The 23126-nt window shown below is 36.8% G+C and overlaps 1 protein-coding gene across 1 annotated transcript in view; it reads right to left on the bottom strand.

Annotated features, from left to right (window-relative positions):
• Window positions 1-8200, bottom strand: part of NPFFR2 (neuropeptide FF receptor 2) — a 114790-nt gene extending 106590 nt beyond the window's left edge. The window contains exon 1 of the mRNA XM_077137166.1: window positions 8071-8200. The gene's annotated coding sequence lies outside the window, so the exon portion shown is untranslated. The remainder of the gene's footprint in view (window positions 1-8070) is intronic.
• Window positions 8201-23126: the final 14926 nt, after the last annotated feature.

Here is a 23126-nt window from a genome sequence, read left to right as displayed (position 1 = left end):
TCAGAAGCAAAATGGAACATTTATATAATAATTCAGTAATTAAAATTATCCCGTAACTCCTAATTTCTCTGTTACATTAATAAACAAACAAAAAACTGCCTCCCACCTACTTCATCTCAGAGGCCTGCACCCCTTAAACTGTCTGAATTATGAATTAGTTCCCATAAGCAAAAATGGTGCTACACCTATAGAATAAAATGGGATGAATAATATCATCAAAAGGGGGGAACGAGGCAGTTCATAAGTTTAACCTCACAATTATTGCTGTATAACTTTATGAATTTATGTGTAGCACTTAGTGCATTTATGTGCATCACTTTATAAATTTAGGTATTCTCAAAAATATGTAAAAAGCATACTTTCTAAAAGGTGGTGAAACAAAATGTCAGCTGTGTCTGCAGATCTAGGGCTGCCTGCATTTCAGACAAAAGATATCAGCTAAGGGTGAGATAGTAACTCCCACCCTGGAAGTTCTGTTTCTGTACTTTTCCAAAGTTTACAGCCTGTTCCAATAGTAACTCCCACCCTGCTTGCTAGCCTATATGATCTGGAGACAAAGAGTGTTCAGGGCTCAGACTTTGGACAGGAGTCCTCTGAGTTTGCCATGGCGATATAAGTTTCTCTCACTTCTCCGAGGTCCTCATGCTTTCTTGCGTGATGTTCGGAGTTTCCCTGCTTCATTTTGAGAAGCTTGAGAGAGAAGGCCTAGAATGTTTTGAAGAGACTATAGAAATGTGGACTCTAAACATACCTCTGATGAGGCTTTAGACAGAAATGATGAACATGTCATTCCAAACTGGAAGGAGTGCATTCTTTGTAGATGGAAGGCAAAATTTGAGAGTGATGAACTTGGATATTTAACAGAAGAGATTTCCAAGTTAAATGTGAGAAGTGTAACCTGGATTATCCTTGCACCTTATAGTGAAATGCACAGGAAAAAGATAAGGTGAGAACTGAACTCTTGGGTATAAAGAAACCAGAAACTGATAGTCTGCATAATTCTGGGCTTCCAGAAAGGGAGACCTCAGAGAATAGTGTCCCACATGAGGGTTTAACCAAACATGGAACCAGAAAGGCATTTCAGAAAAGGCCAGAATTGGAGACACGTTATCCAGGAAGGACTCTTGGAAACTCCTTTTGTTTGATGGGTATGATTCTTGCCTACAACATAGAAAGCCAACAAGAGTGTTGTGGGATCTGTATAAATGGAACCACTGCCAGTCTGGACTAAAAGGAAAAAATGAGGGACAAATGAGAGGAAAACTGGCTTCAGAGATAGAGCTTTGGAAACCAAGGTCTGAAGTCAAAAAACCATGGGCCAAGAGAGGAGACTCACCCAAGTATTTGGAGAGGGAGAGTTTGCCCCAAGGGCAGAGGATGGGCCTTCCACCTCGTTGCAGTGGAAGAATTGTGCTGCCTCAGGCCTTGGATAAGGTGGAACACAGTCCTTGGGGATTGGGGAGAGCCTGGCTGCCATCACACTGTTCTGGAGGGGTTGAGCATGTGCCCTAGAGGTGGCAGAGAGCCTGGATACAGCCCTGATATTTGGAGAGGGTGAAACAAAGAAAAAGGTGTTCCCAATGTACCCCCAAAGTTGCATTCAGAGAGAGGTGGCCTGCTGCTTAGGCCCTTGGAAAGGGTCGGAATGCTGCTTTTAAAGCCCTGAAGATAATTGACTCTCAGTCTTTGAAAACTACTAGAGTTTGCTCTAAAGATTTTTGAAAATGTATGGGTCTGGTGAGTCCTGTAATCCTTCCGATTTCTCCCTACAGAAATGGGAATATGTATCCTATGACTGTCCCTCCTTTGTATGTTGGCAGCAAATAACTTGTTCTGAGTTTTGCAGGTCCAGAGCCAAAAAAGAACATTGCCTTAAGATAGACCATGCCTGTAGCTGACTTTGATGAGATTTTGTACTGCTTCTGACTTTGTATTGTATTTGTGTTGTTACTAAAATGGTGTAAGGCCTTCTGATATTGTGATGGAATGAATGCATTTTGCGTTTGGAAAGAACATGCCTTTTGGGGATCCAAAGAGTGGAATGTGCCAGTTTGAAGCCAGTTTGAAGTTATGCACCCCAGAGAAGCCATATCCTTTAATTTTCATTCAGTATTGCTGGGTGGGACTTTTTTACTGTTTCCATGGTGATGTGACCTACCCAATTGTAAATGGTAACTTTTCATTAGGTGGTTTCCATGGAGATGTGCCTCTACCCTTTCAAGGTGAGGTTACTTGCTGCAGCCCTTTAAGAAGGAAATATTTTGGAAAGAACCTTGAGAGCAACCAGAACCAGCAGAGCCCACACAGCCAGAGACCTCAGAAGATGAGGATGAGTAAGGGAAACACCCCCAGGGGAGCTTCGTGAAACCAGAATCTGGGAGAGAAAGCTAGCAGGCATTAGCATGTGCCCTCCCAGCTGAGGGACAAACCTTGAACTTCATCAGCCTTTCTTGAGTGAAAATAACCTCCTGTTGGTGCCTTAACTGGGACGTTTTCACTGCCTTAGGACAGTAAACTAGCAACTTAATAAATTTTCCTCTTTAAAAGCTATTCTGTTTCTGTTATATCGCATTCCAGCAGCTTACTAACTAAATCAGGGTATAACAGTTCTTGCAATCACAAAGGCACAAGATAAGGAAAGGATTTTACAATCATCTCAGATATCAGGGCAGCTGAATTATACTTTAGGGATTTCAGGTATTCCCCTCTGTCTATTTCAATATACCAGAAAGCAAAAAGAAATATCTATATAATGACTCAGTAATCAAAATCATCCCTTAAATCCTAATTTCTTGGTTACAGAAAGGGTGTGTTTAACTTTTACCAAAAATATAGAATGATTTTATATTCAATTTTTCTTACTGCTCAGATCCAGATTATACTTGATATAAACAGATATGAAATTTGAATACGTAATAAAACAGCGAAGTCGGTGAGAAATTATTTTTTCATTTTTTTCTCCTATATTAAATAAAAATATAGAAGTAGATTTGGTCTTTCAGTCAAGATAAGGAAAAGAAAAAAATGGCAGAAAGGAAGAATGAGACTCACCTAAGTTAGACATTTTAGCAACTTACTAGACCTGCAAAGAGATGCAGGACAACCTGATAGAGAAATGGAAATGCAATTTTCACTGAACAAATATTTACTGTCTACTCTGTGTCAGAGCCTTTTCGAGACACTGAGGCTAGTAGCAAATAGGAAAGCATAAAGTCAACCTCTCACAAAATTTAGCATCTGATCATGGGGTGTAAGAGCATAAAGAAATGAACTCATAAACGTATGGGGTAATCTCAAGTAGTAATCAAAGAAAGAATCAAATCAAAGGAAATTGTGATGAAAATGGCCTGGGGAGCCACAACAGACCTGGGAATGCAGGACAAAAACGGAGGCTCTCTATGTAGTGCTGGGACGCAAGATTCTCAGGCATATGGCACAACAAGGGCAAAACCTGTAGGTAGGAATATGCTTGCCCTGGTCAAGGCTGGAGGGTACCAAATGGGAGTAGAATGATGATAACCGAGGATGAGGTTGGAGAGTAAAACAGGGTCTAGAATTATGTTTTACCTACTCTGAAATCTTCAAGCCTGGCCCTACTTATGGGGGAAACATGAAGCAGAAGTTATCGAAACTTGAATAATCAAAATATCGAGAAAAGAAAACTGAAGATAGGGGTACCTGAGCAAGCTTAAATCAGTCCTCATGAGCCCCAAGGGCCACTAGTTTTGGAATAAGCATAAACAACATTCTAGATTAGAAGTCATTTGAGGTAGGTTTTCCAGCTGAAGAAAAGAAGGGACAAAAGAAATCTCAAAGAGGCAGGTTTCCAACCAAAGACTTTCAAAACCTCAAGTAGTATTGTGGTATAACAGATATAAATGCCTACCCAAGGCCAAAAATCTTTATGAGTGTATTGAAGATGGGGAATTCCAGACAGAACAGGGGATTATGAGTGAGGAGCAAAGGGAAACACAAGGCTATAAACTCTGTTTTCAGGGTTGCTGTTATAAACGTGATTCTCCCTCCCTATAAAAGAAAGTGGAAGCTGTATCCCTAGGGAGAACCAACATTTAGTTTAGCATTAGTATGCCAGAGATGCAGGGGTAGGAAATAAAATGGAAAGAAGAATGTAAAGACTTTAAACAAGGTAGTTATTTAAAAACTTTAAATGACATCCCCTAGCTTTTGTAACCTTTTGTAAAGGAAAGTAGGGGACTCAAAGAAATCCTTGGGACAGCAGGATTACATCTTTAAATGTCTAAATTTTGTAAGGAGACTAGGGTATTTGAGATGACAGTTCCTGAAAGAGGAAGCAGCTTATATAGGTGACAGCTTCCTCCCCACCCCAGGATATGAAAATCATTAAGTCAGAAGTGTTCAATTTGAATTTTTTTCTTTTCTCACTGAAGTTTCAGCTCACAGTTGATAAAACACAAATGTAGACAGCTATTTGGTTTAACTGACACTTTTATGAAGCTGTGTTCAAGAATTGTTTATCCTCTTGTTCAGTTTTTTCCAAATACTCCCTTTTGAAATACTCTTAAGATTTTTCTGTCTGTCTATGGCTATAGGCCACAATATGGATTGGGTTCAGTATTTTCACTATGAGATTATCTGAATTTGACCAATCACGAAAAGACATATATTCAGGCACCCACCACTCCAGATCCACTAATCCCTAAGGGTATGACCTAGGTATAGACAATTGAAAACGCTTCCCAGTGACTTTGATGCTTCGTAATTCTTAAAGAACCCTTTGTCAAGATTGTGACATCTATTTTCCTTCCATGTAGTTTTTGCTTGGGAAGACTTGACATTTAAAGGAGTCAGTACCTGGATTATAAACTGCTGTTCCTATCATTTTTATGAAGCACTTTTTCTTTTTTCTTAACTTACTGATCTGGTGCAATTGACTTGTGTTGTTATTCTGATACCCATTATGCAGCTTACCTTGTAGGCTCAACTGTAACAGACAGCTCAACCTGATTTGAGATGGGAACTAGGAGAGTCATGTTTTCCCAATCTTGTATGGTATTGAAATAAATTTAATTTTAATTTTAGAGATGTTCTGAATCATAGCAGGTAGTGGGGTGAAGAGGAAGATTAAAGAAGCATAGCTTGATGGTCTGACTCTCCCATCTCCTTGGCTCCTATTACATACTATAGGAACTCTACTAGTGATTAAGGAATAGATACCCTGAAAATCCAGGAGAGATTCTTTGTCAATCTCCTTCCCTGCCAGGAGCAGAAATACCTTTAGATTTTCAAAGATGGCAGCCTTAAAAACATTAATGAGCATCTCCTATGTGCCAGACACCGCAGCTGGCTCGGTCACATGCATCATCCTGTTCATTCTCTCTGATAGACCTTTACAGGGACACGTTGATGTCTTGGGAGTTCAGGGCTTTGCCTAAAGGTAGCTACTGTCAAGTGGCAGAGCAAGGGCAGAGTAAGGGCCTCTAACTCTGGCTCCTCCACCTTTCAACCACAGAAACAGGGGGAGCTAGGGGTGAAAGGATTTTAGAAGTCATATTCTAACTCATCTTTTTAAATTTGAAGAATCATAGACACAGAGAAGTTAAATAACTTGCCTAAGGGCACAGAACCAATTAGAAACCTGGCTGGGAAGAAACCTTGACCTCTTTGCTTTTAGAGGTTTGATCTCTTAAAACTGCATGAGGGAAATGAAGGGGATGAGACACATTCTGAACATCTGTCTGCTCTGACAATACCTGTGTCTCATTGCTAAACAGTACACATATATATCCATCTGCCTTTTAGTTCAATAGAGTGAGGGATTCTTTGGACCTTTAATGTTCAGTTACAAGCAATTGGAGAATTCATTTAAGAGGCAAGTTATGCCACAAAGCTAGAATGTTAAAACCAGAGGGAATGAATGCACAACTATATGATGACACTGTAAGCCACTGACTGTATACTTTGGATGATTATATGGTATGTGAATATCTCATAAAATTGCATTTAAAAATCCAGAGAGAAATAAAGAAATAAACTGTCAACACTGGATTAGTGATAAGGATAAAACTCATACATTTTAAGAGAACAATTTGGCAAGATTGAGAAAAGACCTTATAAATATGCTTCAAGATATGAGATTGTGTTTACCTCATGTTCCTTGAATATGTATGATGGTTTTAAAATTTGACCTAAAATCAATTCCTCCTCTCCTTAGTAAGGAAATAACATTTTACAAAAACGGTATTTTAAGTATATGAAACTTTGGGAAATCTAAGCTCTCCTTATTTTGTGCCCCTGATTATAAGCTGGAAAACTATTTTAATATAATATAGTGAAAAACTTTAGGAATATTTATTACAAAGGGACATCTGCATGGAACTCTCATTAAAAAAAAACACACACACACGTGCACACACACAAAGGCCAAAAACAACAACCAACACAATAACCAAACTAATTTTCCCAGAGAAAATCATTCACTGGGTAATACTGAGCTTATCTATACATTCTGCAGCCCTTGGGATCTGTGAAAGAGAATATTGACAAACAGTTGACAATTAGGAGCTATGAGGTAAAAGAATCATAAAAATTAAAAAAACGAATTTCTAATATATACTTTAAAAGACTCTGTAATGTATTTACAAATGCATCAACAATAATAAAAATGCCAAGTAAAATAGACAGGTGCTAGATGAAGAAAAAGTGAGTTTAAGCTTCACATATTCCCGAAGATGCCTATAAACATCAAGAAAAAATGCCTTTCGAAGGACCTAGCTGGATTATAAATGACAAGGATTTTAGAAAAGCTTATATATTGATAAAAAGCATTGGATAATGATACATGAATAACACGTGCTATAAAGCAATACTGAAGTCACATTTTAGATCATTAAAATATCCACTCTTTCAATTAATACATACCTTTAAAGACAGTGCAATAAATAGTGAAGGAAATATTTTCCTAAATGACAAATCTACAGCAGTTTTAACAGATAAAAGACTCTAATTGGACTCCGCATACAGTTGCCACTCAACTTTCTGCTGATGACAATGTTAGTATCTTTGGAGTACTTCATGGCAATTTTGAAATTTCAACCATAATTTAAACATCCTTAAGATAATTTTACCCAAGCTATTTTGTGTTAATTTGAATACCTAGTGAAAGCAGGAATACTTCCTTCGCACTTTACAAACCACAGCGTTTGCCCATCCTCTCCCTCAGTAGTTATCAAGTGAAAACAATTTGGAGGTGAAAAGGAAAGAAATTGAGATATGGTAAAAACAACTTTGAATAATTTGTTCTGAAAAGAAAAGCAGTATCCTTTTATAGCTAACATCATCTTATACTTAAGGGTCTAAAATAAATCAACATTTGAAATACATAGTGTCTAGCTGAAGTGAAATGCGAGATAGATAAACGTAGTTTATTTGTTCCTTAACTTGTACCTGAATCTCTAATAAAAACGATAAAGCTGAACAGAGAGATGATTTTCCTCTGCTCTGACCCTGTTTCTAACTATGACCTGGGGCTGCTCTGCTGTTAGGAAATGCCTAGAGATTTGGCCAGAGGAGACGCCGGTTGCTGGAGCTAAACTGGCATTATCTGTAAACCCTATCTCACCCCCAGAAAATGCTCAAATACCTCTCTCCCCAAGTACCTTCGCTGAAGGCGTCCTGGGCGCCCGTGAGACACCGCGTTTTAGCCTCTCCGGAAAGTGTAAACACAAACTGCAGCATAAACCCCCCAAATATCATCGGCTCCGAATCCTCACGAATGTAGAGAACAGTTTTCAAAACTCGTGCTAGTATCAAACACTCTCTCCAGAGATTCAACGAAGTTGTAACAACAGGTTCAGGAGACTGTTTTTTGAGAACTTTGAGATTAAAAGAGCGACCCTTCTAGACTGTGCCTCAGAAGGTTTCGGTGAAACTAGGAAGAGGTTTGGGAAAGGTGAGATGAGTGAAGTCCCAAAATCCCGGGTAATAGCCCTTGATCGCTAACATGTCTCATCAAAGCCAGAGGCAGGCGCTTGGGAGGGGCCCCGCACCCAAAACAGAGCCCCCTGCCCAGCCTGGCTCGCGCGCCCTTACCTGCTAACACGGAAAAGCAGAGCCGGGCAGAACCGCACGAACCACAAGCAGCCAAGCGTCGAGCTTCGGCAATGGGTTCTGCCACAGCCTGGGGCCCAGCCACCCGCCACAGCTCTGGAAGCTCAGCACACGCTAGCGCCTGCTAGCAACCGACCCAGCGCAGTTCGCCTCCGCGGCTGGCTTTGCGCTTCGCGTACCTTCCCAGGGGGCTGGGCGCTTCTGCGCTAGCTCGCTGCCTCCTCGCGCTTTCAGATGAAACGTCAGTCTTCGAGAACTCCAGCAAGCTTCTGGGGTTCGGAAGAAGCTTTTTACACCCTGCTAGGGGTATCTTGGAAAATCAGGTGAGTTCCAAATCCCTGTGCGTCAAAGCAAGGAAAGCATCCCGTCGTTGTTGCCCGGGAATCAGCCTGTCTCTAAATCTTAGGCAAGCGTGCTTTAGCTTTTCCGTGCTTCAGTTTCCTCATTTGCAAAATAGAGATGATAATAGTGATAGCAAGAAGGCAATCTGAAAATTAAATGAGTATGTTACGCGCAAAAGTGCCTGGAATGGTGCCTGGAAGACAGTAAGCAGAATCCTCCATCAGACTGTCATGAAAAATGAAGGGTTCATGGCAGGCTGCAAACTAAGATAATTCTTCCGCTCCTGAAGCGAACCTTACACTGAGTCCTTTCAAAGGGCTTTTTAACCTTTCAAGAAAACCTCTCTGGAATTCTGGAAATATTCATTCACATCATAATTTGACGTTATAGAGAAGAGAGAGCAATAGAGGAGAGGAACAGTAATTCTAACTCAAGAAAATCTGCTTTGTTAGAACTTGCTAATAGGTCACACCTAAAATTTAATGCACTAACTTAGAGTCTATACAATTACTGAGAAGTAGAGAGTAATATAAAAGAGTCATTATCTGGTCTGAGTCTGACTCTCCTAACAGCTTGGCAGGTCTGGAAATCTGAGATGAAGGAAATAATGCTGAGAACAGAAAAGCATCCTGTGTCTTATCTGAGATTTCTCCAAAGGATAGGGGAAAAAAAATTGTGGACCATCACCTCAGATAATTACTCTTATCTCTAGGAAAAATAAAAGTCATCAAAATGAATGGAAACAGTAGTGGTGCTTTATGAGACAGTGAGGTAATGTCTAGCGTGCAAGCATTTGATTACAAATTAAAGTTGATATAAAACATGTCATATCCTAATCATTTAAACGATGAGTCACTGCTGCATCCTATAAACTACACCTTTTGAGAATCATTTTTCATATATACCAGCTCTCCCCACTCCCACCCATTGAAAATTTTAGCACATGGCCATATGCTGGAGAAAACTATATAAAACCAGAGAAGGACCCAAAATGCACCTCTTCTTTACTCCCTTAAACACCCACACACCCTGCTTTGTTCACTTCCACCCTTTCATTCATCCACTTTGCTTTACCTAGTTCCAATAGAAGAGCTTGTCTTCCTCCTGGCTAAAGCCCGTATCTACAACTGTATGCTTTGCTTTCCACTACCTTCCACATTTTCAAGATTCTCACACCTTCTCTCTTGTAATTTACCCTTCTGTTCTCAAATGAATTATTCCCATTGGCTTTTATATATGCTCAATATTTCTATTTTAAAAAAAAAAAACCCTATTGCTTCCCTACAGGACTTTAAGGATGCATACCTAGATTTTCCTTCACAGGCACACACTGTAAACTGCAGCCCAATTGTACTGTTTGCATTCTCTCACTTCTCACTGACTCACCAAACCACTCCAGTCAGTCTTCTGATCCCTCATCCAATAATCTTACAAAGGTCTTCAAAATCCTTTCTGTTGATAAATACAATGGATAGTTTTCAGTCTGCATTTTACTTGGCCTTTGAGCAGCTCCACTTCCCTCTGAAACAGTTTCTCCTCTAAGACATCTATTTCACAATGTTGCCCTGTTTTTTTGTTTTGTTTACAGTGCATCTTTGGCTACTCATATTTTGTGTCCTTTACAGGCTGGTTGTTTCCTATATAGCTATCTAATAAGGCAGTTCAAGGCTTGCTACTATTCTCATTTTCTAAGCATTCTCACCCACATTAATAACCCCAATACCTATGTATATGAAAGGTATCCATGCATGTGTACCCCCAGACTAGCTCTCTCCCCTCAGTATTGGGCATTTCCAATACCTTTCGCAGCATCATCTCATACTCAACATATCTCAAACTAGGATCACATTCTTCTTCCTAAAGCATTTTCCCTAGCTCAGTTAATAGCATTATCATCCATACTTACTACTGTTAGCTTAAATATGGTGGAACTCGAAGTGCCATCTCACATAATTGGGTGGGAACCACATATTAAGATTGACAGAGAAGTAGAACAAAAGGAATCTAAGCCATTGAAAGCTCTGGAAAGCTTCTTCTCCAGTTTAAATGGCCTAACTCTTAGTTTAAATGACCTTCTTTTACATGAGAGAGAATTGAAAGTTCGTTTTTTTTTTTTAAAGCTACATATCTTCATGTATCTTTATAAATTATTTTATGCATTCTTACATAATAGGAAAATCCATGTAACTTAATGTAAACAAGAAGTACATCTTAGTACACATTAAAATATTTTAAAATTATTCAATTTTTTAAAAGTATTGTTGATATAACATAAAATTATCGTGTACTTCACCAGTAGTATCCTATCTGTATCCCACTTAGGGAATTCTAAGGAATGTGAAAATAAATTGATAGTCATTGATGTTGAAAATCATATGGACGCTTCAGAAGGACAGGTTCAAGTAGACTTGATAGAAAAGAAGAATATGAACCTGGATCACATAAAGGAGCAGAAATGAACCAACTGATTAGTGGAAGGGCAGGAAAAAAAAACATGATCTTAATTGTGATATTTTTTCTTCCAGTAGTTTTGGTTTTAACTTAGTTTTATTTATTTATTTTTTTGATGGACTAAAACCAGACTGATTAAAAAAAAATTGCATCAAAGATGATAAAGTCCTAATATCTGTGTTAAGTAAAGCATGAAGGCTAAACATATGGATAACTAAATCACACAGTTAGTAGAACTATAAAGAATAAAAAGAATGGGCAATGCTGATAATCATAAAAATGCAGATTAAAGGAGGATTCAAACTGTTTTGCCATTTAAATTAGCAATAACATGTACTTGCTAGGTTTTTATGAAAGTGGACTAATTAACATAATCTTATTGAAAGTTTGACAATATTTATTAAAATTAAATAAAAAATTCATAGCTCAAGAAACCCATTCCTGGAAATACATTGACCAGAAATCATTTGAAATAAATAAATACAGACAATTTATTCATTAGTTTTAACTAAATTCTAGAAAACCAGGGACAACATAGTCTATCAAGTCAAGGAAATTTATGTGGCCATGAGAAATTTTAATTATGTTGACAATATACCAAAATAGAGAAATAAGTATAGAATGATATTAAGTGAAAATAAAGTAAGAATGATAATTCAGGATTTTATTTATGCAAAAATATTGATTCATATGAATATTATCTGAATGAGCATCTAAATAATAAAGCACCCCATGTATTACAGTGATGTGACTGTGAGTACATTTTTTTTTAATTTCCTTTAATAATTCTATTATAGTATTGGTATAATTAAAAAGTAATCTGTTCTTTATATTGAATAAACTACCAGAATGGAAATCAAGAGGCTTTTAATTTGGTGCATCATTTTGGACCCTTTAACTTATATAGGTTTCAGTTTTTAAATTTATACTCTGTAAGGATTCAACCAGAGTTTTTCATGAGTAAGATCCTATGATTCTAACTCTCAGTTTATTCTAGTTACCTCAATAAAGCAAATTGTCTTCTTCCCTGTTTGTAAAAGTCTGATTTATTCACTCAATAATATTCCTTGACTCTTTCAGATGCAAAGTCATTTGCTAGTTCTTATAAAGAGGAGGGAAAGGTCTTAGATAAATATGTGAACTCAAGAAACTCCATTTTTGCTGTTATGGAGGAACAAGACACAAGGCAGATATGTGATTAGGACCAAACTAGGCATACAGATACAGATTTGGAGTAAAAGAGTAAAAATGATCATAGATAGAATCCTCAAGAATATAGTTAGTCTCAATAATAAGTATGATTTGGATGCGTGGAGATGAGGATGGGGTGGATTAGGTATTTCAGGCCAAGGAAATTGCATTAGCAAAATATGGAATTAGGATAGTGAGGATTGTGAGGAAACAGTTCTTTGCCCAGTTTGAAAGATGCATAGAAAATATGAGAGAGCAGAAAGAGAGAGTGTTTGAATGACTCATTGGGACCAGGGCCATTGTGAAGCAGGGCCGTCTGCACAACTGCTTTCAGAAGCAATGAAAAGACTTCTGCCCAGTTCTTTGTGGTAGACCCTAAGGGTGCTCCAACATAGCCACCATGACTTGGATGACAGAACAGCCTTGGTGGAGTAAAGTGGTCAAATGGATGTGTCAGAAGCCACGTCCCCCATTCCCCACCAGTTGCATCTAGCAGCAGAACCAGTAAAAAACATATTCTCCATTGAGGAACTACATAAGTACAGAGAAATCATGAGCCATTAAAAACAGCTGCTCTACTTGGGAATTTTGCAATGAGGTTAAGTCAAGACTCAGCAGTGGCAGGCAGCAAGTTTCTCTGAAAGGTCAGAAGAGATGGGTCTTGACCTGTCATTGCCCAGCAGAGAGACCCTTTCTCTATTATCCCCAATTGATGAATTATCATTTTAGAAGGTAACAGGAAAGAGAAGAAATCCAAAAGAATGCATTTTACCACAAGATTTTGTTTTATTCAAAGAAGAAGACATGTTTTTGTGAATTCCCAATCGGTAAATTTTGTCTCTGTATTCCCTCTCACTATGAATAACATCATAACAGTTATAGAGAATAAAATAACTAGATTTGTATTGTACATCTGAGTGCAGTATGTAAATGTGTAACCCTACTATGGAGATTTAAATCCTAGTGAGTTAATTTACTAGTATATGACTACAAGGAAATTACTAAACTTCTTTAAACCTTAGTGTCCTTAAATGGTAATATATATTTCATGGAGTAATTTTGAAAATTATTAGTAATAAAATCTAATTTTAAGCTTATTATATGCCGCGCACTATGCTAAGCCTTTTATAATAATTACCTCCTTTAATCCAGACAATAGCCCTAAAAAGAAGTCATTTCAGTTTATCCCAATTTTACAGATGAATACACTCTGGCTTACAGCAATGATTCTCAAATGTTAATGTCAACTCTAATGGAAATGTTTTTAAAAATGCAGATTCTGAGTCAGTTGTTCTGGTGTGGGACTAAGAGTCTGATTGTTTAAATTCCCAGGTTTTATTCATTAATGTTTTCATGAATTAACATCCTGACTTCCCTGTTGCTGCTGGACCAGAGAAACACTTCCAGTGGCAAGTATTTCATGAGTTAGTAAATAGCTAAGGCAAATAGTTGATAAGCATGGGGTTTAAATTCAAATCCATCTGAACCCCATGAGTCTGTGAATATTCACTAGGCTCTGCCAAGGAAAAATGGAAAATTGAAAGTAGTTCACAGAAACAGAACACAGGGGGCCTTTGTGGAAGGTGTGGAAACTGATCAAGGCCTGATCATGAATTCCTTGGGCACGCTAAGACTTCGAAAGTGTCAAAGTAGTGGCAAAGTTAAGCACCTGGAACAAATCGGTGCTTAAAAACTTTAGTTTCATTTCTCTCACAAAGAAAATGGCAAAGAGCCAGAGTCCATTATGGTAATTTCCAAACAAAATATATGTGACCTTTTCCTGTGTGTCACCACAATGCAATGAATGCTTTGCTGAATAATATGGAATGATGTCAATATGCCGAAGAATGGTATCATTAGACTTTTTTCCTGAGTAACCTCTCTTTTATGGTGGGCTGAATCTTTGAAAGGAATTACAAAGTAATTTCTAGTAGTAAGCTTGGTTTCTATTTCAGCAGCTCATTCTTACAAGCATCTAAGGTACTTTGCCTTGTGGGTATAAAAAAAGCATGGTTGACGAAAATACAGTTATGGTTTCATGACAGATAAAATCAAATCCACCATATCACAGTGTGATGGAAAAGGCTTCAGAAATTAAAACCACATGGTCTTTGGAAAGATGATATTCAGAACCACAAAGAAACTTTAGAGTGAGAAGCGTTTTTTTGTTCAATATATTTTATTAACGCTAAAGTATCTGGTGGGCTTTCTGAAGCACCCTTAACTTTGAGAATTTAGCTGAATCCATTGTGTACAACGGAGTAGGTATATTGTGTCAATTAGACTATGACATGCCCTATAATCTGAAATTTAAAAATCCATTTATCAGTCCTCTGACAGAAGGAATCGTTACTTTAGGGCAAAAGGTAAAACCTATTATGAGAAATTTCTGAATTTTTTTCCTCAGGATGACAGTTTACATAGAGATTAGAACTGATGCACACCAAAAATGAGCTACAATGCTATTGAGATCAGAAATGATAACCTGTGAAGGAAAATGTTAGAGACTCTAGCAGTTAGTATTAAAATAATTCTCATCTGTAGAATTTTGCAACTTACAGAATGTGGTTTCTAAAAGGCAACTCACCTGCAGAGTGTGTAGAAATGAGCTCTCTTGAGATGGGACAGTGAAAATTCTCTCTAAGTGATTTGGATCAGAATTAGGATTGAGGATCTCTGAAAACTTTTCTGCAACTGCCTAATTTGAGCCTCCTAGTAACTCTGAGAAGTAATCAGGGCAGGTTTTATTTTCCTATTTTGTGGATGTAAAAGAATGGATCCCCAGAGAGGCTAAGAAATTTGACCAAGTTTATAAAGCTAATGACATTTTGGAAAGGAAAATAGAAGACCTCTTCTGATTCAAATCTAATGTTTTATCCTCTGTTATTTTAAACTGCCTAAACTAAGCCCTCCCTTGGGCCAATATCCTAATGTAGAAACTTGAGAGAATGAAGCAGTGGAAAAGCAATATAATAAATGATGCCATCAGTAATCAGTATTGATTATTGTTATTTTTATGTGTTTGATTTGATAGCAATTGCTTTATTTGAGATATGTATCTAGAAGGCCTAGGATGGGAAGAAAAAGTTAGCATCTATAAGAAGACCATATCTTGAATATCTTATTAAATACTCTCTGCATCTTTACAATATCTTTTGGACATTTGGCTCTCCATAATAACCCATGATACAAGGACTATGACGATGAATCTGGGGTGAGGGGATTAAATGGGCATATTTGGGTCCTTTAGAGCCCAGCCTAACTGAGGACACTGAGCTTTACTTTTAAGACACTAAATCCTAGAGAAAGAACAAATTTGAGGGCAGCGATAAGTACTTGCAAATAAGCATGGAAGAAGAAAAGGCAAGGTATTTGCTATAGTCTTAATGAGAGGATTGTGGTAAAGAAGAGGCAGTGAAAATGGAAATAAGGGGTGGAGTGGAATGCACAGCGGAGGTGCAAGCAGCTGGATTGGGAGTTGAGGTCAAGTAACTAATGTGCTAGAATTTCAGCACCTAGAAGATGAAAATACCATGAATATAAGCAAGAAAGTCAGGAGAAAGAAGTACATTCTGGAGGAGATGACGATTCAGTATTAGGCACATTGAATTTAAGGTGAGTTTAAGAGAGCCAGATGGCAATACTGAGTAAGCAGCTGAGCAAAGGACTTGAAATTTACCAGGAAGATCATATGTACAATTTAATTTTTGACACAGCAAGGGGAAAACTGGAAAAAGAAGTTTTTGTGAAGAGCTTTGAGCAATGCCAAGGTGGTAGGAGAAGGAAGACACTCCTGGAAAATACAGGCATACCCCATTTTATTGTACTTTGCAGATATTGCATTTTTTGCAGGCAAAGTTCACGGCAATTCTGTTTTGGTCAAGTCTATTGACACCATTTTTCCAACAGTAGTTGCTCACTTCATGTTTCTGTGTAAGATACTGGTAATTCTCGTGGCATTTTAAGCTTTTCTTTATTATTGTTATATCTGTTATGGTAATCTGTGATTTCTGATCTTTGATATTACTATTTAATTGTTTTAGGGCTCCATAAATTGTTCCTCTGTGAAGCGAAAAACTTAATTAATAAATGCTGTGTGTGTTCTGACTACTCTAGAGATCAGTCATTCTCTTGGCACTTTCCTTCTTTGAGACACAACAATATTGAAATTAAGGAATTAATAACCCTACAATGGCCTCTAAGTGTTCGAGGGAAAAGAAGAGTCACACAATCTCTCACTTTAAATTAAAAGCTAACATGATTAAACTTAGTGAGGAAGGTAAATCAAAAGCCAAGATAGGCTGAAAGCTAAGCCTCTTAGACCAAACAGCCAAATTGTGAATACAAAGGAGAAGTTATTCAAGGAAAGTAAAAGTGCTACCCCAGTGAGCACAAATATAAGAAAGTGAAACAGATTTATTCCTGATAAGAAAGTTGTAGTGGTCTAAATAGAAGATTTGGCCAGCCGCAACATTTCCTTAAGCCAAAGCCTAATTCAGAGCAAGACCCTAATTCTCTTCAACTCTTTGAAGTCTGCGAGAGTTTAGAAATCTCCAGAAGAAATGTTGAAAACTAGCAGAGATTGACTCATAAGGTTGAAGGAATGAAGCTGACTCCATAGCATCAAAGTGTGAAATGAAGCAGCAAGTGCTAATGTAGAAGTTACCGCAAGTTATCCAGAAGACCTTGCTAAGATGATTGAAGAAAGTCGCTATACTTAGCAAAAGAATTCAATGTAGATAAAACAGCCTTCTGGTGGAAGAAGATGCCATCTAGGTCTTTCATATCTAGAGAGGAGAAGTCAATGTTTGGCTTCAAAGCTTTGAAGAACAGGCTGACTTGTTACAGGTTAATGAAGCTGGGGCCTTAAATTGAATCCAGTGCTCACTCACCCTTCCAAATATTCTAATGCTTTTAAGAATTATGCTAAGTGTACTCTGCCTGAGCTCTATCAATGGAATAACAAAGCCTAGAAGACAGTACATCTGTTTACAATATGTTTACTGAATAATTTAAGCCCACTTTTGATACCTACTACTCTGAATAAAAAGATTCCTTTCAAAACACTACGCATTGACAATGCACGTGGTTACCCAAGAGCTCTGATGGAGATGTACGAAATTAATGTTGCTTTCATGCCTATTCACACAACCTTCATTCTGCAGCTCGAATACCGAGGAGTAATTTTGATTTTCATGTATTTTTATTTAAGAAATATATTTTATAAGGTTGTATATAACTCCATTGATAGTGATTCATCTGATGGGTGTGGGCTAAGTTGAACACCTTGTAAAGAAGGAGTCACCATTATTGATGCCATGAAGAACATTTTACATTCATAGGAAGAAGTCAAAATATCAATGTTAACAGGATATTGGAAGAAGTTGATTTCAAACCTCATGGATGAATTTGAGGGGCTCAAGACTCAGTGGAGAGAGGAACTAAAGATGAGGTGAAAATAGCAAAAGAGCTAGAATTTGAAGTGGAGAATGAAGATGTGACTGAATTGCTACAATCTCATTATAAGTTTGAATGAGTGAGTGGTTGCTTCTTATTGATGAACAAAGAAAATTGTCTCAAGATAGAATTGATACCTAGTGAAGATGCTAGAAACATTGTTGAAATGACAGCAAAGGATTTAGAATGCTACATAGACTCAATTATTGAAGTAGTGGCAGGGCTTTAGGGGATTGACTTCAATTTGGAAAGGAGTTCTACTGTAGGTAAAATGCTATCAAACAGCACCGCATACTACAGAGAAATCTTTCCTGAATGGAAGAGTCAATTGATGTGGCAAACCTAATTGTTGTCTTACTTTAAGAAATTGCCACAGCCACCCCAACTTTCAGCATGCACCATCCTAATCAGTTTACAATTTGTAAAAGCTCTTCAGATACTGGTTAACATTTTTATGGGTTTTTTTTTTGCATGGGCAGGCTACGGGAATCAAACCCAGGTCTCTGGCATGGCAGGCAAAAAATTCTGCCACTGAGCCACCATTGCACCACCCTGAATTTTTTAAGTTAAGGCATGTACATTGTGTTTTTGGACATAATTGTACTGCACGCTTAGACTACAGCATAGTGCAAACATGACTTTATATGTACTGGGAAACAAACAAAAAATTGCATGACTTTCTTTATTGCACTATTCACTTTATTGCAGTGGTATGGGACCAAACTCACACTATCTCTAAGGTATGCTATAAGTGAGGAGCAAGTATAAAGATGTGAAAAGAATGTGTTTGATGTTACAGAAATAAAAAAGGGAGAGAGTTTCAAAAAGGACATACTAGTATCTAGTACCTGAAGAAATCAAAGAGAATGAGCCCTGAAGCAAAGTCTTTCAAAGACTTAGGTGACAAGTGGTGGGAGGCAGGGCCATACAATTGTGGGTTATAAGCTGGATGAATTGAGGTAAACATAGACTGTGGAGAATTTTAACCGAATCTAAGTTATAGTACAGTGTTTTCTTTCTGCAGATGAGAAGAGTAAGGGAGAAAGAGGTTAAATGCTTTGCTCAAAATCAGTTTCCTAGGACTGATGCCAAAGAATCTCATTGAGTACTTTATGCATTGCACCTATACTACGATACCTCATATGCCTGTATTCCAACCTCTGATATTGAGCTCTTAGATAAACCAGTAGCTACTACAGAGTTATCAAGGAATTATTTGTCTCTATCTGTTCTTTCCATCCTCCATGCCTTTCTCAAACAAGCCATGTGCGTGTGTGTGTGTGTGTGTGTGTGTGTGTGTGTCTGTGAGAGAGTATGTGAGTCTGTGTAGACTTATTCTTATCAAGTATTTCCAGTTTCAGGACATAGCAGCTAGGTTTGGAACTACTTGATATACAAAGCCATGCAAATATTATTTACAGTGTAATCTCAGTAAAGTGGATTTCTATTTCAGTAATACCCATTCATTCACTCTATGCATATATATACATGCAAATAAAGGAACAGTGATTGTGCAGGAGTTTGTAGATTAGCAGATTGCACAGAAATTGATAAATCACTCCTTAGCAAGATGGCTTGTTATTTTAACCAAAAATCACAGCATTATTTGTAAGATACAGCTCGTTAGCATATCAAAAGCTGATTGTAAAAATTAATATCATGAACTAAATATTGGTTTTGTTGTTGTTGTTTTTATCCCTGGAATCTAGGGAGGTGCCAGACCCTCAGAGAATCTTGGTAAAGATTTAGTAAATGGATGAATAAATGCATGAAGACATCTGATTTTTAAAAAATTTTCTTTATTAGAGAAGTTGTTACAGAACAATCATGCATAAAACACAGGATTCCTGTGTACTACCCTATTAACACCTTGCATTGGAGTGGAACATTTGTTACAACTGGTGATAGTATATTTTTAGGACATTTGATAGTCTTAAAACCACCTTGAGAAGCTAGCAGAAATTAGTCAATATTCAAGCCAATAAGCCATCTTCTTTAGCTGGTTAATATCATTCATTCAGCGAGCATTAATTCAGAATTTACTATAAGTTCCAGAGCACAGCAAGCACAAACAGTGTCTCTTCTCCCTGACTCAGAGGCAAGTAAATGATAGCTACTATAATAAAAGTACTATAGGAGGATTTTACAAGATTCTCTTAATCCTCCTTTAGGAGTGCAGGTGAGGCCTCTGAGCAAGGCAGAATTTGAGATCCTGTTTTTAATCAGAGGGCTTAACACATCAGAAAAAATTAAAGTACGGTAAGAAATTGTCTGGCAGGTAGTGGGGTGAAAAGAGGATCGTCCTAGCAGATAGAATACCATATTTACAGGCACAGAAGAGAGAAGAAATATGATGCAAAACTAATATTTATTAAAGACATAATAAATGCCAGAAATTTTTTGAAGTACTTTACATACATTTTTCATTTAATCTGCACAACAGTTCTCTATACTCCTTCTTCTGTAGCTGCAGAAATGGAGTCTCAGAAAAGTTAAATAAGTTTCTCAAGACCACACACACTTTAGAATTTGAACTCAGGTCAGACTAAGCAAATCTGCTTAACCAAGAAGATATTTTATGTCTGGATCAGAATAACTGTAAGTAGTTCACTGGAGCTGCATACCAAATTGTGTGTAGTTAGGCGATACAGAAGCAGAAACTGAAAAGGAAGATTGGACCAGATGGTAAAGAGCCAAATGTGCTAACAATGTGGAGATTTTTCTTGAGGATAATAGGGTGTCACTGAAGTTTTCAAATGTCATTAAATAATGATATAATTGATTGATATTTTAGGATGCTTGCATTCTAGAATACATACAAAGCATTGGAGAGAGTGCAAGCATAGGTGATTGTTTCAATAAATGAGAAAACCAAAGTTGGAAGAACTGAGTTAAAAGGTTAGCAGCTTAAATTGAGGGGAGTAGAGATGTATAATTGAGACTGCAGACTTATTTGAATGTGTAGACTCATTAAATATAAAATATAAGAGAAAGGAAGCTTTGAAGATGCTTCCAATGTTGCTGATGGGAAATTGGATAGTTTGGGGTGCTATTAACCAACATGAGAAATACTGGAGAAAGAACATATTTTAGGGGAAGAAAATGAGGCTTAAATATGTTGATTTCAAGGGACAATTGGATATAGTATATTTTCTGATTTATTCCCTGCTTCCTTTCCATCCTCATCTCTCATTAATCTACATTTGAGCCTTATGTTCTAGCCATTCTGAGTTCCTTATTTGCACTTCTCTAACCTGGACATGTTCTTTCAATTTTAGATATTCACACATGCTGCTCATTTTCTTGGACTTCCCCTAATGAGGGTGGCTCTCCTTTGTTCACCATTAGCATTTCATGCATACCTGTATTAGAATTCATCATGACTCGTTGTTATTATGTATTTACCTGTCTGCTGCTCTCATTAAAATATAAGCCCAAAGTGGGTCCAGATTTAAGTCACTTTAGAATCTCAGGCTTAGAATTTTATTGGCAGATAATAGTTGTTCAACATGTTTGTTGAGCTAATAAATGCTTTAGAAACCAGGGAGATGGAATGGAGACATCAGTATATAGCTTTTTAATAAAAGAAATATTTGTTATAAAGGAAACTGAGCATGACAGATAAGAGCATGACTCTCAAGCAAGACTACGTGGATTTGAATCTTGTTCCATAATTATTAATCATAGGATTAATAACTCTTAATTACTAATTATTAATTATATAACTAAGTTTTAATTATTAGTTATTCCATCTTTACGATATTGGGAAAGTTACTTAAGTTCTCTCATTTGATTTCTTTATGTGTCAAATGGAGGAAATGGTATTTACTCATACAGTTTTTGAGAGCACTAGTTATATGTGTATGTAGTGCATGATACCTAACAATGTCTGATGCATGAGAGAACTCAAATGTTAGAGCTATCATTTCCTGATTGATTTGTTGGATTTTAGTCATATGGTAGGTTTTAATCACAAGTTTCCCTTTCTTTTCTTCTTACTCTCTCCCAAGATTATTTATCCCTTTCCTTAGGACCCTAAAGAAAACAAAGTTTTCACTTAACAATGAGTAATACTCTTTACCACCCAGCTCTGAAGGAGGCTGAATTTTGGCTAATTTCATGTAAGGGAAATGGTTGTCATTAGCATGTAAACAGCTTCCCATTAGTCTACCTAGCAGTCTGCCAGATAGCTGATTGATAATGTCAGTGTATCTCAAATTTTCTCAAATATCTGTAGTGCATGGTACCTAACAATGTCTGATGCATGAGAGAACTCAAATGTTAGAGCTATCATTTCCTGATTGATTTGTTGGATTTTAGTCATATGGTAGGTTTTAATCACAAGTTTCCCTTTCTTTTCTTCTTACTCTCTCCCAAGATTATTTATCGCTTTCCTTAGCACCCTAAAGAAAACAAAAGTTTGCACTTAACAATGAATAATACTCTTTACCACCCAGCTCTGAAGGAGGCTGAATTTTGGCTAATTTCATGTAAGGGAAATGGTTGTCATTAGCATGTAAACAGCTTCTCATTAGTCTACCTAGCAGTCTGCCAGATAGCTGATTGATAATGTCAGTGTATCTCAAATTTCTCTTTTAAAATATACTGAAAAGATATTTGAGTCAACTACACGATAAAAAATCACAAAGCAAGATATGTAACATGTAAGTTTATTACAAAATACACCCTCAACTTCTGAACACTTGTTGTCTTAAAGTTTTTTGCCACTAATCACCAAAGCTCAGTTTTCCTAACAGACTTGAATAAGGTTTATATCATTTTGAAAATATATTGATTATATATGCTAGGATATGATTTTATTTGTTATAACTAAATCAAATGTGAGCATTTTTGCTTAGTGTTAGTTGTTATATTCCTGAAAAATGCCCCAAAATGTTCAAATACAGAAGTCTGGTCATTTTCAATGATTTAAAAAATAATTAGCTAAAATTGCACTGTTTTTGTATGCTTCTATACAAAACATACAAAATATATTTCTATACAAAATATGTTTCTATACAAAATATAGATGTTGCATGAAAATGTTGGCTATAAAAATACGAAAGTTAAGAAATTTTATTTGCAATTATAATTCGATTAAGGTTTTACGTGTATTCTTTAGACAAGTGATTTACTCATAACCAACTAACATATGATTCTATAGAGAGCACTCCCCAAAGCAAATTCATTTAATAATATCCATCTGTGTGACCTAGTGATAAATTAAGAATTAAGAATCAAGAATGTTTAATAGAAGGTTAAAGTACTCACCCCAGACTACTTATTAATGCCTTTTAAATAAAATATATTCTACTCTGTACCTAGATTTGAAACATTTATTGCATACTGGATATATTCACTATTTTGAAACATTTTAAAGTGTTATGTAAATTTTAAAATTATTGGAAAATATCATATCATTCCATTTTGACTAAAGAAAATAGGAAAATAGAAAATTAGTTGGTCATTGCATTTATGCTCTAAGCTCTTTTATTCTCAATAAGAAATATATTTGTAAACATTCTGAAGAGTAGATAAATGTAAATATTTGGAAAAGAACCAAAGTTCGTTTTTATATTTGTATCTTAAAAAGAGCT

This window comes from Tamandua tetradactyla, chromosome 19 (assembly GCF_023851605.1).
Source record: "Tamandua tetradactyla isolate mTamTet1 chromosome 19, mTamTet1.pri, whole genome shotgun sequence".
NCBI classification, from domain to species: Eukaryota; Metazoa; Chordata; class Mammalia; order Pilosa; family Myrmecophagidae; genus Tamandua; species Tamandua tetradactyla.
The sequence above is the reverse complement of the archived record's forward strand: the minus strand, read 5'-3'. Positions and strand labels throughout refer to the sequence as shown.